The sequence below is a fragment of the Suncus etruscus genome, chromosome 19 (genome assembly GCF_024139225.1).
Source record: "Suncus etruscus isolate mSunEtr1 chromosome 19, mSunEtr1.pri.cur, whole genome shotgun sequence".
Classification (NCBI taxonomy): Eukaryota; Metazoa; Chordata; class Mammalia; order Eulipotyphla; family Soricidae; genus Suncus; species Suncus etruscus.
In genome coordinates this window covers 9,530,307-9,547,444 of record NC_064866.1, presented here as the reverse complement: position 1 = coordinate 9,547,444, position 17,138 = coordinate 9,530,307, and the positions used below count along the sequence as shown (strand labels likewise).

General features: G+C 43.5%; 1 protein-coding gene and 1 pseudogene across 1 annotated transcript in view; one reads left to right on the top strand and one right to left on the bottom strand.

The window, feature by feature from the left end:
- Positions 1-17,138, bottom strand: part of TRIM33 (tripartite motif containing 33) — a 116,470-nt gene that overhangs the window by 74,277 nt on the left and 25,055 nt on the right.
- Positions 12,295-13,356, top strand: LOC125997551 (histone deacetylase 8-like; annotated as a pseudogene).

Sequence of the window (17,138 nt, the reverse complement as noted above, 5' to 3'; positions counted from 1 at the left end):
GGCTCACACCCGGCAGCACTCAGGACTTGCTCCTAGCTCTGTGCTCAGAAATCACTCCTGGCAGGCTTGGGGGACTATAAGGGCTGCTGGGGACTTAACCTGGCAGCCAGGTGCAAGGCAAACAGGGAAAGAACACATTTAAAAATATTAATAGGGCAGCCTATCCAGAACCAAAGGTGGTTGGTTCAAATCCCGGTGTCCCAAATGGTCCCCCATGCCTGCCAGGAGCTATTTCTGAGCAGACAGCCAGGAATAACCCCTGAGCACCGCCGGGTGTGGCCCAAAAACAATAATAATAATAATAATAATAATAATAATAAACCGGAACGGAGATAGCACAACAGTAAGGCATTTGCCTTTCATGCGGCCGACCCAGGAGAGACCAGGATTTGATTCCTGGTGTCCCATATGGTACCCCATCCTGCCAAGAGTGATTTCTGAGCGCAGAGCCAGGAGTAACCTGAGCTCCAACCGGATGTGGCCCAAAAGCCAAAAAAAAACCTCATGTACTCAATACTTTAAGTATAACTTAATTTCAGAAAGTAACTGATGAGCTTGCATACAAAATAAATGGCTAGGCATATATGTAAAAACCACCTGACCACTCACTAAAGTGATTAAGATAGTTATCATAAAGTCTGCTACAATAAAGGTCAAATTCTTTTTTTGTTTTGTTTTGTTTTGTTTGTTTGTTTTTGGCCCACACCCAGGACACACAGAAATTGCTCCTGGCAGGCTTGGGGGACCATGTGGGATGCAGGGAATCGAACCCAAGTCTGTCCCAGGTCAGTCACATGCAGGACAAACGCCCCATCACTGTGCCATTGCTCCAGCCCCCTAAAAGAAGAAATTCTGTGGTATCGAAAATAAAAAGGAAATACGAAATGCAAATTGTGAGACATAAATGCAAGTGGACCCATGCAATATTAATGCTGGGAACAAAAAGGAAAATCAAGATGAAAAGGTAAAAAGAGGCCAGAATGATACACAGCACTTGACACTTGCCTTGCCCCTGGCCAACCTGGGTTTGATCTCCAGCATTCCATATGGTCCCCAAAGCACCGCCAGGAACTGATCCCCAAGCACAAAGCCAGGAGTAACCAACCCCTGAGCAATGCTGGCTGTGATGTGTGTCCCCCCCACCCCAAAAAAAGGTCAGACTTTCTCAATAACACTAAGATGGCAGACTTTTCAGTACCTTAATAATTTGCATTTGGGAAAGGAGTGATAGCACAACAGTAAGGCATTTGCCTTGAATACAGCGAACCTGGTTTTCCCAGTATCCCATATGGTCCCCTGAATTGCCAGGGGCAATTTCTGAGTGCAGAGCCAGGAGTAGGCCTTGAGTGACACCAGGAGTGGATACCCCCCCCCAAAACAAAAAAAACACCTGCATTTTCTTACCAGTCCTAAAAACAATGTACCACAATATCAAACATGTTTCATGTACACACACACACATCTAAGTTTGTACCATCCACCTGGTACACAAAAAGGTCAAATCAACAAACTAAACAAAAGCCTATTTTGAGATATTCCAGGTAGATGAACTTGGAAGAGTCTGAAGACTGAGAAAGAGCAGCACCAAGAGAGCACGGCAACATCATGCTGTTACTAACAAACCTTGCCCTGCCGTATCATATCTTCCAACTGGGTTGAGTTATGGTCTTATAGAATATAAATAGTAAGCTGTCCAGTGATGGATATCAAACCAGAAATACTGCATGAAAAGGTGGGAAGTCATGAACCAACAGAAACTCACATAAACCAGTTTATTATAATGGCCATCATCCCCAAAACTAGTGTTCATATCTATTTTAGGAGCTAAAGAGCTTAATCAGCTGGAGCACATGCTCTGCAGACAGGAGGCCTGGCTTTATTCCCAGGTCTCCAATGTGACCCCTGAGCACCACCAGGAGCAACCCCAAAGCAGAGTCAGAAACAGGACCTGAGCACCTTGTGTAGCCCCAAAAAAGATAAAATTTGGAGGGTTTGGGGTTATTTGTTTTGGGTCATACTCTGGGGTGTTCATGGTTACTCCTGGCAGGCTTGGGGGACCATATGGGATACCAGGAATCAAACCCAGTTGGCCACGTGCAAGGCAAATGACTTCCCTCCTTGTGAAGTCCTAGCTCCAGCCCCAAAAGAAAGATGGGGCCGGCGAGGTGGCGCTAGAGGTAAGGTGTCTGCCTTGCAAGCGCTAGCCAAGGAAGGACCACGGTTCGATCCCCAGGCGTCCCATATGATCCCCCCAAGCCAGAGGCAATTTCTAAGCTCTTAGCCAGGAGTAACCCCTGAGCATCAAACGGGTGTGGCCCCAAAAATGTGTGTGTGTGTGTGTGTGTGTGTGTGAGAGAGAGAGAGAGAGAGAGAGAGAGAGAGAGAGAGAGAGAGAGAGAGAGAGAGAGAGAGAGAGAGAGAGAAGAGTTTTAATGCAACCATCTCTTTTAAACAACTCAAAATTCCTAACAAAACATTCTAACAAAATAAAGCACACTATCATTATCTATCCCTGGAGGGAAAATTCCATTAGTAACAAGGAAGGCCGATTATAATTATAACATAGAAATACAGGGGCCGGGCGGTGGCGCTAGAGGTAAGGTGCCTGCCTTGCCTGCGCTAGCCTAGGACAGAACGGGGTTGATCCCCCGGCGTCCCATATGGTCCTCCCAAGCCAGGGGCGATTTCTGAGCGCATAGCCAGGAATAACCCCTGAGCGTCACTGGGTGTGGCCCAAAAACCAAAAAAAAAAAAAAAAAAAGGAAATACAGGGAGAGGGGTGGTTTAATTAGACAGTACAGCAGGTAGGCTTGTAACCTCGACCATGGCCCACCCAGGTCACATCCCCAGCATCCCATGTCCCCCTGAACACCCAGGAGTGATTCCTCAGTGCAGAGACAGAAGGAATACCTAAGTAACGCTAGGTGTGGCTAAAAACAAACCAAAAAAGTGATGAATAGCATATGATTTCTGTTATCAGGCACAACAGAAAAGTAAATGATAAATTAGAGGCAGCATCCTTTCCTTTAATGACTGCGTGGAGAGAGAGCAGTTGTAACAAGGGGAGAAATTAGAAAGACTGTATGCAGCTCAAGTGCCTAGTGTAGGTAATTAATGGATAATTAACACAATTACACAAAATTAGGGGAAAGTAATTTTAGCCATAAGGTGATGAATAAATTCTGGGCAGTGTTGAACAAGCACAGTTCTAGAACTGGGCGTGCTTCAAAAACCGCAACATACGTGGTGAAGTCCAAACACTTAAGATTGTTTACAGACAAAGCAGAATCAGGAAGGCTAACTCTGGGGCGTCGTTTTTTCTGGGTCAAGAAGAGTAAAGTCATTTCTATTTAGGAATCAGCTTTCAAATTTTTTCAAGTGCGAGTAATAAAACTACGTTTTTCATCAAAAACCATTATACAAACATGCACAAATGACCAATAGTGGTCTATCATCTTTCCCATTAAGCACTTAGTATTTCCTTGTTATTATTATACCAATTAACTTTGAGAAATATCTGCTTTAACATCATGTGCTCTTAAAACTTCACCTGCTTCTGGCATAACCTAACAATCTTTTTATTCGGTCCCAGCAGTTCTTTTCCATACTAGAGTCGTTAGTCTAAAACTATCAACTCTCCTCTCTTTTCCATTAAAAAATAACGATGAAGGGCAGTGCAACAGGTAGGGCTCTTGCCTTCCATGCAGCTGACTAAGCTTGATCCCTTGTGTCCCATTTGGTCCCTTGAAGGATACCTTAGCATAGACCCAGAAATAAGTCCTGAGCACCGATGGGTGTGGCTCAAAAACCAAAACTAATAATAATGGTAATAACTGTGAATGAAAAACAGATACTATTTCATTTGGATGAAGGTAGAAATGAAGAAACGATTGTTCTTCTGACCTCTAGTTATTTAAGTGATGAGGAAAAGGTCTTGTCAGTCGAGTATATAGTCTGTAACTGAAGGAATGATCTAGAAGCAGAAAAAGAATTATCAGATAATTCCAAGCATCCCAAATTTGAAAGGTATAGACCAGCGACGACGAACCTACAGCATGCATGCCAGCTGTGGCACGCAAAGGCCTTGCAGCTGGCACGGGAGAAGATCCGCAATTAAGATATGGGGTGCGGCAGAAGGCAAGTGTGCGGTGTCTGCTTTGCAGCTCACCTGGCAACAGGGTTGTGCTGGCCATTGGGAGAACATGCTGGCACGTTGAAGAAATTCTTTGGTTTTGTGTGGCAGTTTGGGCACTCAGGCTCAAAAAAGTTAGCCCTCACTGGTGTAGACTTTCTTATTTGGGGAGGGGGGGGTTGTTGATTGTTTCTGGGTCATACTTCATGGTGCTGGGGACTACTACTGGCTCTGCACTCAGAAATTACTCTTTGCAAAATCAGGGGACCACGTGGGATACCAGGGATCGAACCCAGGCAAGGTAAATGTCCTACCCACTGCGCTATTACTCCAACACCCAGAATATGCATTCTCTAACCAAAGTCCTCCCTCCCTTCAATTTGCACTGATATTCTATTAATCTCTCTTCCTTTCAATATTCATACAATAGACACCTCGAATGCTTTATGGAATTTTCAAAGAGAAAGCAGCAATAAGAATATAGTAGATAAAATTTTAAATACAGTGGCCAGTTTTACACACAAGAATCCAATAAAGGAAACAAAATAATTTGCTGCAAGGCAAAATAAAATAATTTTCATAGAGAAAAGAAACACAAGAAATACTAAAACAACAAATAATTTATAACCAAATGATCTCAGTCCCTACAAAAATTGCCATACAGTAATGTGTATTTAAATTATGCTGGTAAAATTCCAGTCAATTTTACCACTAACCATAAAATAACTTGCTATCGGTTATTTGTAGGTTCTTGTTTGCAAATATAATCACCTAAGTCCTGACACTGACAAGAGTTGGTAAGATAGTATGGCAGATGAGAAGCTTTACTCCAAACCCACCAAGAGGGAGCTCAAGTGGGGAGCCAGGAGTAAACTGGGTTTAGCCAAATAATTAAAAAAAAAAAACAAACACACATTAATAATAAAAGCTTTTTTATGGTGCCAGAGAGAGAACACAAAGCGGTAGGGCAGTTGCCTTGCACACTGGTTTGATCCCCATATGCTTCCAGGGCCTACCAGGAATAATTCTTGAGTGCTGGCCACATAAGCAAATTTAGGGGGGTGGTGAAATTGCTGGTTTAGATAGATCTAAATTCTGGGGCTGGAGAGATAGCATAGTGGGTAGGGCATTTGCCTTGCACACAAACTCGGGTGTGATGCATAGCTTGTCATATGTCTCCCCTTGCCCGCCAGGAGTAATGCCTGTGTTAATGATTTAAAAGTCACAACAGTTCCATGGGGCCGGAGAAATAGCATGGAGGTAAAGCATTTGCCTTGCATGCAGAAGGACAGTGATTTGAATCCCTGCATCCCATATGGTCCCCCGAGCCTACCAGGAGTAACCCCTGTGGGCTGCTCGGTGTGAACCAAAAACCAAAAAAAAAAAAAGTTATAACAGTACCAATGATAATGCTTTGGATGTACAACTTTTGCAAATCCCATCAACAAACTGACCAAAAAACAACAACAAAAAAAAAAAACCCATCCTGTTCTCCTTACTTCTAGTTTACCACTTCATCTCCCAGCATCTCGCAACATTTGGGGTTTGGAGGGGTCTCGAACCACACCATTTCAAGAGCCATACCCAGTGTTCGCAGGTTAGCTGTGTGCAAGGGCAAGCACCCTATCCACTGCTTCAGCAGCCTCTGTAACTTTTTTCTTTTTTGGAGGGGGAGCCACACCAGAGGCGCTCAGGGATTACTCCTGGCTCTGCGCTCAGAAATCACTCCCACGGGGGCCGGGCGGTGGCGCTGGAGGTAAGGTGCCTGCCTTGCCTGCGCTAGTCTAGGACGGACCGCGGTTCGATCCCCCGGCGTCCCATATGGTCCCCCAAGAAGCCAGGAGCAACTTCTGAGCGCATAGCCAGGAGTAACCCCTGAGCGTCACAGGGTGTGGCCCAAAAACCAAAAACAAAACAAAACAAGAAATCACTCCCACAAGCTCAGGGAACCATATGGGATGCCGGATATCAAACCCAGGTCCATCCAGAGTTAATCGGAATATAAGGCAAACGCCTTACCACTGTGTTATCTCTCTGGCCCCCTCCAAAACACTTCTAACTGATAATATAGAATACATAGCCTATCAGCTACCCATTATTTTCTTCCCCTTTTGGGTCCTCTGTCCAAGGACCATATGCACCAGGGATTGAAATATATACCATCTCTTCTGCCCCTATTTTCCTCCAATTTAAAATAATTTAAAGTATTTTTATTTATTTACCTTTTTTTTTTTCCTTTAATCCTAGCTCTGAGTTCAGAGATCACACCTCGCAGGGATAGAAAAACTATAGGCGATGCCAGGGATTGAGGCCTGGTCAGCCAGGTGTAAAGTCAATGATCTCCCCCACAGTACTATTACACTGGCCCCCTGATTTTTCTATTTTCAAAATATATGAGTCAGTGATGGCTCAAAGGGCTGGAGCAAAGGCTTTGCATGCCTAAGCCAAGGGTTTGAGCCCTAACACTGCAGAATCCTGTCCCTATCCCCTCCCCAATCTAGTCCCAAATTAACTCCCTAGAACCACAGGGTATGACCAAAAAGAAGGAAAAGGAGAGAAGTTACGAAGTATATTTGGGCCAAAAGTCTAGTGTTTCCTAAATGGCTCTGCACAAAGTATAGGAGCTGGAGAAATAACAGTGTAAGGTGCATGCCTTGCACGTGGTTGATCAGTTTTATCCCCATCCATCACCCACCCAGTAGGGTCCCCCTAGCAAACCAGAAGTGACCCCTGAGCACAGAGCCAGAGTAGCTCTGAGAACAGCTGAATATGACCCCAAAACAAGCAAAGTATAGAATATCTCAGGAGTGGGGCTGCAGCGATAGCACAGCAGTAAGGTGTTTGCCTTGCATGTGGCCAACACAGGAGGAACCCCGGTTTGAATCCTGGCATTCCTTATGGTCCCCTGAGCCTGGCAGGAGTGACTTCTGAGCACAGAACCAGGAGTAACCCCGGAGCACTGCCAGGTGTGACACACACACCCCCAAGAAAAGAATATCTCAGGAGTGGAGAAACAGTATACCTTACACCTGGTAAGGTGCTTGCCTTGCATGCAGCTATCGCAGACCAATTATGGTCTCTGGAGCACTGCCAGGAGTATCCCTAAGTCTGGCAGAGCCAGGGATAAAAGCTGAGCACTGTTGAGTACAGCCAAAAATATAATTATTAAAATTTATTATAGAGACACATATACATATGATTTATAAAGGAATATCTAAATTAAATTAATTTTTTCTCACTAACCCAAATGGAAGTCATATAGCCAGAAACTTCAATATAATCCTTGAATTCAAGCAAATTCCAAACTAGAAGAATCCTAAATTGTCTTAGTAGGTACAGGTGATAGGAAAGAGGGCTGGTTTACCATTGCACAAGTAAAACTTGTATGAAAACTTTTTTCTATCCTAATAAAAGGGATTGGGCGTAGAAATGGAAGCCATGAAAATGAAAGACCAGGATTCTATGGTTGTTTTGGTTCATTCCTACACTGCACCTACTATTCTCACTATGTCCTTCAGGAAGCCATTTAAAATTCTGCAACTCTATCAAGTCTCCTGATCAAGAGAGACTTGCTCCACTCCCTGATGGGCTGGATAAGGTGAGAAATAAATAGGAGGCTACTATGGATAACCAAGTGATTAACTGATTAATTGCATCATCCCCTAACATGGTAGATGAAACAAAGTTTATTCGTGCTCTCTAAAATTCCTCACTGTTCAATAACCACACTATCAACACTTGACACTGTAAGGCAATTATATTCATGAGCAGGCAAGAGCAAACATCTCCTTTTGAGCAGGTTCATTAACTTCAGAGACTCCAAGGCAAACAATCAAAATCACCTGGACGGTTGCTAATGAGGCAGAACTAATAGAAAAGAGTAACTGAATTGGGGCTTTTTCTTTAAAGGGGGAGGGAAACTCAGAAATGCAATTACAATCATTAAAAATATTTGAAAGAGGGGGCCAGAAAAGTAACAGAGCAGTAGGGCGTTCGTTTGCCTTGCACGTGGCGGACCAGGACAAACCAGGGTTCACTCCTCAACATCTCATATGGTCCCCCCAAGCCTGCCAGGAGTAGCCCCTGAAGACTGTTAGATGTGGCACCAAAACAAGCAAGCAAAAAATTATATTTGGAAAAGGTCTTTGATAAAATTAATGTAGTTTTTACATTAGCTAAAAACAAATAGGGGGCAGAGTGATAGAAAGGATGCTTGTCCTACACACACAGCCAGCCTGAGTTTGAATCCGGGTATGCTATACAGTCAGTCCCTGGAGTTCTGCCAGGAGAGATCCCAGAGTGCAGCAACCAGAGTAAGGAGTAAGCACAAAGTACTGCAGGTGTAATGCAAAATCCTAAATAAATAAATAAATAAATAGCCTGGAGTCAGGGAGATAGTTCAAAAGGCTGGCTATGGCTAGTATACTTGCAGGTTCTGATCCCCAGCAGCAGTAGCCCTGGAACCACCCAAAACGGTTGTGTATTATTGGTTTTCACTAGCACTGCTACCTCTGAACAGCGAGCACCAAACTATCAAGTCCCCAGCGTCAAGATCAGTGGAAGTGGTCCCATGATCCCAAAGACTGCAGGGAAGACCCTTCTTACTTTTAAAAAGACGGGACCATCTCACGCCACAGAGACTGGCACACATCACAAAGAACAAGAACAATCAGTGCTGGCAGGGATGTGGGGAGAAAGGAACTCTCATTCACTGCTGGTGGGAATGCCATCTACTCCTGCCTTTCTGAGAACGATATAGATATTCCTTAAAAAAAAAAAAAATCTGGAAATTGAGCTCCCATACGATCCAGCAATACCAATCCTACAGATATACCTTAAGGTCCACAAAAACACAATACAAACGTCCCCTGTAGGGGCCGGAGAGAGAGCACAGGCTATCTAAGGGCATTTGCCTTGCAAGCAGCCGACCCAGGACAGAGGGTCGTTTGAATCCCAGCATTCTATATGGTCCCCCGTGCCTGCTAGAAGAGATTTCTGAGCAGAAAGCCAGGAGTAATCCCTGAGCGCTGCTGGATTTAACCCAAAAGCCAAAAACAAAACAAAACAAAAAATGTCCTCTGTACACTTATGTTCATTGCAGTTTATTTACAATAGCCAGAATCTGAAACAACCCAAGTGCTAGACAACAAATGAGTGGCTAAAGAAACTATGATACACATACACAATGGAATAATACGCAGCTGTCAGAAGAGATGAAGTCATGAAATTTTCCTATATATGAATGGACATGGAAACTATTATGTTCTGTGAATAAGTCAGAGGAAGAGAGATAGACACAGAATAATCTCACTCCTCTGAAATTTAAGAAAAATAAGAGTATTGTGGGGCCGGAGCGATTGCATAGCAGTACATCATTTGCCTTGCATGCAGCTGACCCAGGACAAACCTGGGTTTGATCCCCAGCGTCCCATATGGCCCCCCAAGCCAGGAGCGATTTCTGAGCACATAGCCAGGAGTAACCCGAGTGTCACTGGGTGTGACCCAAAAACAGACCAAAAAAAAGAAAAAGACAGTATTGTAATAATACCTACCAGGGGTCCTCAAACTTTTTAAACAGGGGTCCAGTTCACTGTCCCTCAGACCATTGGAGGGTCTGACTATAGTAAAAACAAAACTTATGAACGAATTCTTATGCACACTGCATATATCTTATTTTGCAATAAAGAAACAAAACAGATATAAATACAATATGTGGCCCTCGGGCCATAGTTTGAGGACCACTGAGTCCTAGACAATAGAGATGAGGGCTGGAAAGACTAGCCCATGAGATGAAGCTTACCACCAATAGTGGTGAGTGCAATTAGAGAAAGAACTACACTAACAACTATCATGACAATGGTAGTGAATAAGAAAAATAGAATGCCTGTCTCAAATACAGGCATGGAGGGGCTGGGGAGGATGGGGTGGGAATGTTGCACCGGTGATGGGGTATGTTCTTTTTATAACTGAAACCCAAGTACAAACATGTTTGTAATCGTGGTGTTTAAATAAAGTGTTTTTTTTTGGGGGGGGGGGGGTCACACCCAGTGGCACTCGGGTTGGTTACTCCTGGCTCTGTGCTCAGAAATCGCTCCTGGCAGGCTGGGGGACCATCTGGGATGGTCTTAGTTACTCTAAGCAGGAGTAACTCCTAAGTGCCACTGGGTGTGGCCCTCCTAAAAAGAACATATCTAAACCAAGAAAATTATTAACTTCCCTCCCAAAAATTGCCAGCAAATTGGAAGGGAAAAAAAAAAACAAAAAACTACTGGCATAAGAATTAATGAACATGAAAAGTGACCAAGAGGGTGGAGGCCAGGGGGTCAATCCTTGGCACAATATAGTGGTGCCATGATAGTGGCACTATAAATAATAACACTGTGGGAAAAAATATAATCACCCCAAATGCACCAAACTGGGATTAGCCCTTGAGCAAAGTCAGGTGTGGCCTCAAAAGAAAACAAAACAACAAAAATATTATGAACTTCATGCCCCACAGATGCCAAACTTTGCACCAGAGCTGTGACTGCCTGCCCACACCAGTGACAGCAGAGTGCAGAAAAAGTAAGTGGCTATTTCTCCGCTCGGTGCCCGTAGGTACTAAGAATGGTTTATATAGCTTCACATTCCCAGGGGAAAAAAGACTGAACTTTATGAAACATAGTTTCTAAATTTAAAATATTTAAATTAAATATATAACATATATAATTCTATATATTATGTTTAAGTTATATAATTTATGTATGTAATTATGTAAGATTAACAAACAAAGACCAGGAAATTGTAAAATGACAAAACTCAAGAGTGGTCAAAATTAACTAAAAATTCAGAGGCCAGAACACACACGCAGCTGACCGGGTTCAATCCCAAATGGTCCCTAAACTACCAGGAGTGACTTCTGAGCTCGAGGCCAGGAGTAAGTGACTTCTGAGCTCGAGGCCAGGAGTAAGCCCCTGTGCATCGCTGGGTGTGGCCAAAAAAATAAACAAATAGGTAATACTTTAATCATCTATCTGCAAAATGAGTCACCCCCAAGTTAAGCTGGAATTAAATAATTCAATGATAACACACCAGTTTTGTGGTAAATGCTAAATATAAATAGGAACAGAGATCGGAGCAATGGTACAGCAAGTAGGACGTCTGCCTTGCAAATGGCTTGCCCGGGTTCAATCTTTGGTATCCCATGATCCCTGACAGGAGTGATCGATCCCTGAACACAGCTGCCAGGTGAGGGCCAAAACAAACAGGGGAATAGGACAAATAAGGAAACACTGGGACAATGGGGAAGGGAAGTGGACACGCTTGCAGACGGTGTGGTGTGGTGCAGGAATATGTTACAAATAAAACCCTATCAAAAAGCAAAAACAAAAAACGAATAAAACCCTATCATTAGCAGTATCATGGTGCTTAAAGCAAAGTTTTAATTTTTTAATCATGAAATTTTGGGGAGTAAGGTATTGGAACCACATCCTGCAGCACTCAGGGGTTTTTCCTGACTCTGCTCTCAGAAACCACTCCTAACAGGCTTAGGGGACCATATGGGATGCCAGGGATGAAACCTGGATTGGCTACATGCAGGGCAAAGGTCCTACCCACAGTGCTATTGCTCTGGCCCCTCGTATGTAATTTTTTTAAACAAAAAATAAATCCTAAACAAAATCTCTCAGATACAGATTCGCAAGAAGGGATAGAGAAGTAGCAGAAATGCTGAGCATGTAAAAGATATAAGACTTTATGATTGCACAAGGGGACTTCTGAGAATTATGTTATGGGTGATTGTCCTTCCACTGTAACTTTACCTTGTCCTCTTTCTTTGTACCTTTGTTCTCATAATTAAAAAGAAAAAAAAAAAAGAAAAAAAAGAAAAAAAAGAAAAGACTTTCCCCCTAAATTTTTTTTTTGTTTTTGGGCCACACCCAGCACCAGTCAGGGGTTACTCCTGGCTAGGCATTCAGACCTCACCCGTGGCGTGGGGGACCATATGGGACGACAGGGGGTGGAGCCTGGGTCCATCCTGGGTCAGCTGCGTGTAAGGCAAAGGTCCTACCGCTGTGCCATCGCTCCATCCCCTCCCCCTAAATTTCTTCAGGGAAAAAAATTAGAATGATCATGGAAGTATGAACTGGAGAACAGTTGATTTAAGGGCATTTGGAAGCAGAACGATGACTGGACTGGGAAACCTTTACAAATTTGGGCAGCTAGTCCAGGTGAGGAAGGAAGTATTCCTTCTGGTTTGTGGCTTTTCTCTCTCAGGATCCAAAGGACAGGGGAGAGGGTGCACGAAGAGGAATTTTTTTTTTTTTTTTTTTTTTTGGTTTTTGGTTTTTGGGCCACACCCGGTAACGCTCAGGGGTTACTCCTGGCTATGTGCTCAGAAGTTGCTCCTGGCCTGGTGGACCATATGGGACACCGGGGGATCGAACCTTGGTCCGTCCAAGGCTAGTGCAGGCAAGGCAGGCACCTTACCTTTAGCGCCACCGCCCGGCCCCGAGGAATTTTTTTTAAGAGGAATCCACTAGAGTAGGGGTTTCTATCTCAAGGGATCCCTGAAGTCGTGGAGAAGAAACTGCAGAAGCGTCCCATCACTTCATAAAACCAGGCCACTAAGGTACATTCTTTGATTGACACATTCTCTCAGGGTAAGCAAATGAGAATAGTCTAACCTAAAGTGGCCTCCATGGAGGAGAGGGCCACCTTCCACACTGATGCCTTTCTGCAGCATCTCCAGAAGGTCAGACAAAAAGGAGTCCATAATCATCCAGACTCCACAGAATACGAGCTCAGTTATGAATGCCCAGTCACTGAAGGAATTTTTAACTCCGTGGCAGCCGTAGGAGAGGCTACCATCACAGCTGCCCAGTGCCAGATTGATGAAATGTATTATATGATAACACACATTAATTGATCTGGAGGGTAGCATCATGCAAAGAATTTGTTTCTTTGCAGAGATAAAGCATCTGTTGTTGCTGGATTGTTTTTTTTTTAACTCAATAATGCTGTCCTGGGAATATTACGGTTGTGAAGGAAAGCTAACTCTGTTCTCTATGCGAATTTGGATCTGCACCATGGAGATGGTAGAGAAGATGCCTTCAGTGAGTGTCAGTGCAAAAATTCTCTTCCAGGGCTTATGTCTGGTATTGGCCTAGGAAAGGGACGATACTACAGCGGAAATGGCAGCACCCATTCAGGATGGCACACAGGATGAGAAGTATTACCATACCTGAGAGACTCCACTAATGGCAGTCACATTCCTTAGACTGACTTTGGGAGTTGAAACTTTACCAACAAATGTCTCCTTTATGCACCTTTTCTAGTATTTTTAATTATGAATTCTGGTTTCTTTCTTCTCTATGAAGAAAGTGTCAGAAGTGCGTGTTGTCAAAGAGTGTCAAGAGAACAAAGTTTGGTTTACCGGGTCGTAACCAACATCAATTAAGAGTAACAGGAAAACCCCTCCCCCAAAGATAACATTCATGGTTTTCTCTTTTGAGTATAAAGGAACAGCTCAGTAGAGTAAGTACCTGTCTGGAAGCCTATGACCACAAGTTCAAATCTTCAAAGCCGTATATCCAGGTTCATCCTAGCAATTTGACTATTTAAGCCTATTTAAGCAATGTTATCTTGAGATTCCTGGTGCCACCAATGACTTCCTACCACCAACCAGAACTATGTGAGCATCACAAAAAGGACGTAAACTATGGCAAGCACCAAGACCAAGTGACCCTCTGATTTTCATGTGCAAGAATTTCAGCAGCCCTATCAACACCACAGCCGGACTTCTGTGCCTCAACCTAAGCACTTGTCCTAGAAAGCATGTGGGCAAGCACAGCTAAAGGAGCTCACCCCTAGGAAGCAATCTGGCAAGTGTTCGAGCACCACGGCCGAGACACTGCAACACCTAATCATTGCAAAAATGGCTACAATAAAGAGGTGAGGGGGAAGATAAAAATTATGAAGTTTGGGGCCGGAGAGATAGCATGGAGATAAGGCGTTTGTCTTGCATACAGAAGGACGTTGGTTCGAATCCTGGCATCCCATATGATCCCCTAAGCCTGCCAGGAGCAATTTCTGAGTGTAAAGCCAGAAGAAACCCCTGAGCACTGCCAGGTGTGAACCGAAAAAACCAAAAACAAAAATAAATGGAAGGAAGGAAGGAAGGAAGGGAGGAAGGGAGGGAGGGAGGGAGAGGAAGGGCACACGGCCGACCTAGATTCAAACCCCAGCATGCCATATGGCCCCCTAGTCTGCCAGGAGTGATTTCTGTGTGCAGAGCCAGAAATAACACCTGAGTGTTACTAATTGTGCCCCTCAAAAAATAATAATACTGATTAAATTTTTTTTTGGTTTTTTTTTTTTTTTTAAGTTTTTTAATGAAATGAAATAGAGGGAGAGGAAAAGGAATAGAATGGTCACACTCATTTATGGGATACTTAAAGAGATATAGGATGATAATAATACACACAGACAATAGAGTAAAGGAGGGCTGGTCCACAGTAGGAAGAGCAGGAGAATGCAGTTAGGGCAGAGAAGAGTCCGGTATGACAATGATGGTTGGAAATGGACTCTCTGGACAAGAACTGGATGCTGAAAAGAGATCTATGAGAGCCCTTCAAGAACAGTATTACAAAAACAGTGCCTAAAAGGAAAAAACGAAAATGAAGAGGGATAAAGGGAAGGAGGGAGAGAAAGAAAAGAAAAATGTCATGGACAGTGGGGAGAACTGGGGACACTGATCATTGGTGCTGGACATTGTATAATTGAAACTCAATTATGAACAACTGTCTTTTTTAATTTAATACTTTAATCCGTCTACCAACAAGGCCCCACACTGGCCAGCCAGGGCCATCCCCCAAAGGAGATGACTCTACAAACAACTTTGTAACTGTATTTTATGGTGATTTTAAATTTTATTACAAAAATTTTAATTAAAAAGTGAAGCTTTTTAGAATTACATTACCCTAAGATGGCTTGGGATAAGTTGAAGACATTATAATTGTTAGAGCAACAAGTATAAGAAAAAAGTCAAAAATCAAAGCAAATAATGGAGTGCATTAAAATGTTACAGGGAGACAGCTCCAAGAACTTAGCTTATGATTTGCAGGCTGGCATGGCATGGTTGTCCAAAATATAAATTCAGGGAATTTCCACAACCCCTTTTTAGATTCAATTATTCACTAGAATTAGTGAATAATTCTGCCCACAGAATTCATGAAAGAGCTTTTCTATTACTCCCAGTTTATTCTGAAAGACACAACTAAGAAATAAATCCAATGAAAAAGAAACATGGAGCAAAGTGTGGGGAGAATTGGAAGGACAGAATGTACAAGCCCTCACCAGCTAACCTCCTCTAACTCTCTTCACACTTAAATAACCTTTACCAAGCAGATGCTCTTCAATCCAGCATTTAGGGGTTTTCAGATTCATCAGTATAAGTGGGCATGGTTGATGCAGTCATGCCCAGTAGTGACTGAGCTCAATTTCCAGCCTCTGACATCTTCACAGAGGTCCAGGAACACTCAGCCACATCCTCTAGTCCAGTGATGGCTGGCCTTTTGGAGCCTGAGTGCCCAAACTGCCAAACAAAACAAAGCCAAAGAATTTTCTCCAAGTGCCAGCACATCCTCCCAATGGCCGGCCAGTCCGGCCCTGTGGCCAGGTGAGCTGCAAAGCAGACACCGGCACACTCGTCTCCCGCTGCAACACCTATCTTAATTTCGGACCTTCCCTCGTGCCAGCTGGCATGCGAGTCACAGGTTGACATCGTGGCTCTCGTCTCATGCTTGGTTTCCCCTAAGAACAAGGAATCTTCAAACTATTTAGACATCCACTAAGAGTCAACCTAACAACCTTCAAAGATGGCTGACAAGGAACTGGGATAACCAAAACAGCTCAAAGTGCCTCTGATGATCTTTCAAGCTCTATATCAGAAACCAGCCTCTCATACTGCAGAGATGCATAAATTTAACTAAGAATATAACCTCTCAAAAAAATAAAAAAAAAGAATATAACCTCTCAAATCCAAAATTCTGAATGTTGAAAATTCTATTTCTACTTTTACAAAAGTAGTTTTTTTTTTTTTTTTTTTTTTTTGCTTTTGAGCCACACCTGGAAACACTCAGGGGTTACTCCTGGGTATGCGCTCAGAAATCGCTCCTGGCTTGGGGGACCATATAGGATGCTGGATATCAAACAGAGATCCATCCTGGATCAGCCGCGTGCAAGGCAAACGTCCTGCTGCTGTGCTATCTCTCTGGCCCCTACAAAAGTAATTTTTAACTATTAAACTGTTGGGGGCCAGTATGTGCTTTACACACAACCAACCCAGGTTCAATCCCCAGCATCTCACATGGTCCCAAGTCCACCAGGAGTGATCCCTGAGCACAGAGCAAGGATTAAGTTCTGAACACAGCAAATGTACCCCCTTCAAAAAAAGAAAAAAATTTAAAGAATAAACATGCGAACACCTAGGCCAGGTGACATGATCCACCAAGCAAGACCTTGGTGAATCATGTAAGCAAAACCTGGACATCACAAAAATGACACAGGGGAGAGAAGAAAAAATAAAAACAAACCAAAATCCTTTTTGTCAATGTGATACAGGTTCAAAAGATGATGTATGGCTGGAGCGGTGGTGCAAGCAGTAAGGCATCTGTCTGCCTTGCCCAAGCTAGCCTAGGACGAACCAAAGTTCGATCCCCAGGTGTCCTACATGGTCCCCCAAACCAGGAAGGAGGGAGGGAGGGAGGGAGGGAGGGAGGGAGGGAGGGAGGAAGGAAGGAAGGAAGGAAGGAAGGAAGGAAGGAAGGAAGGAAGGAAGGAAGGAAGGAAGGAAGGAAGGAAGGAAGGAAGGACAGAGGTAGGGTGTTTGCTTTGCATGTGGCCAACCAGCCAGGAGTAACCCCTGAGCATTGCCGGGTGTGGCCCAAAAACCAAAAAAAAAAAAAAAAAAAAAAAGAGTGCTCTTAAATCCTGAAAAGATTATACAACATCATTATCAATCTGCTTT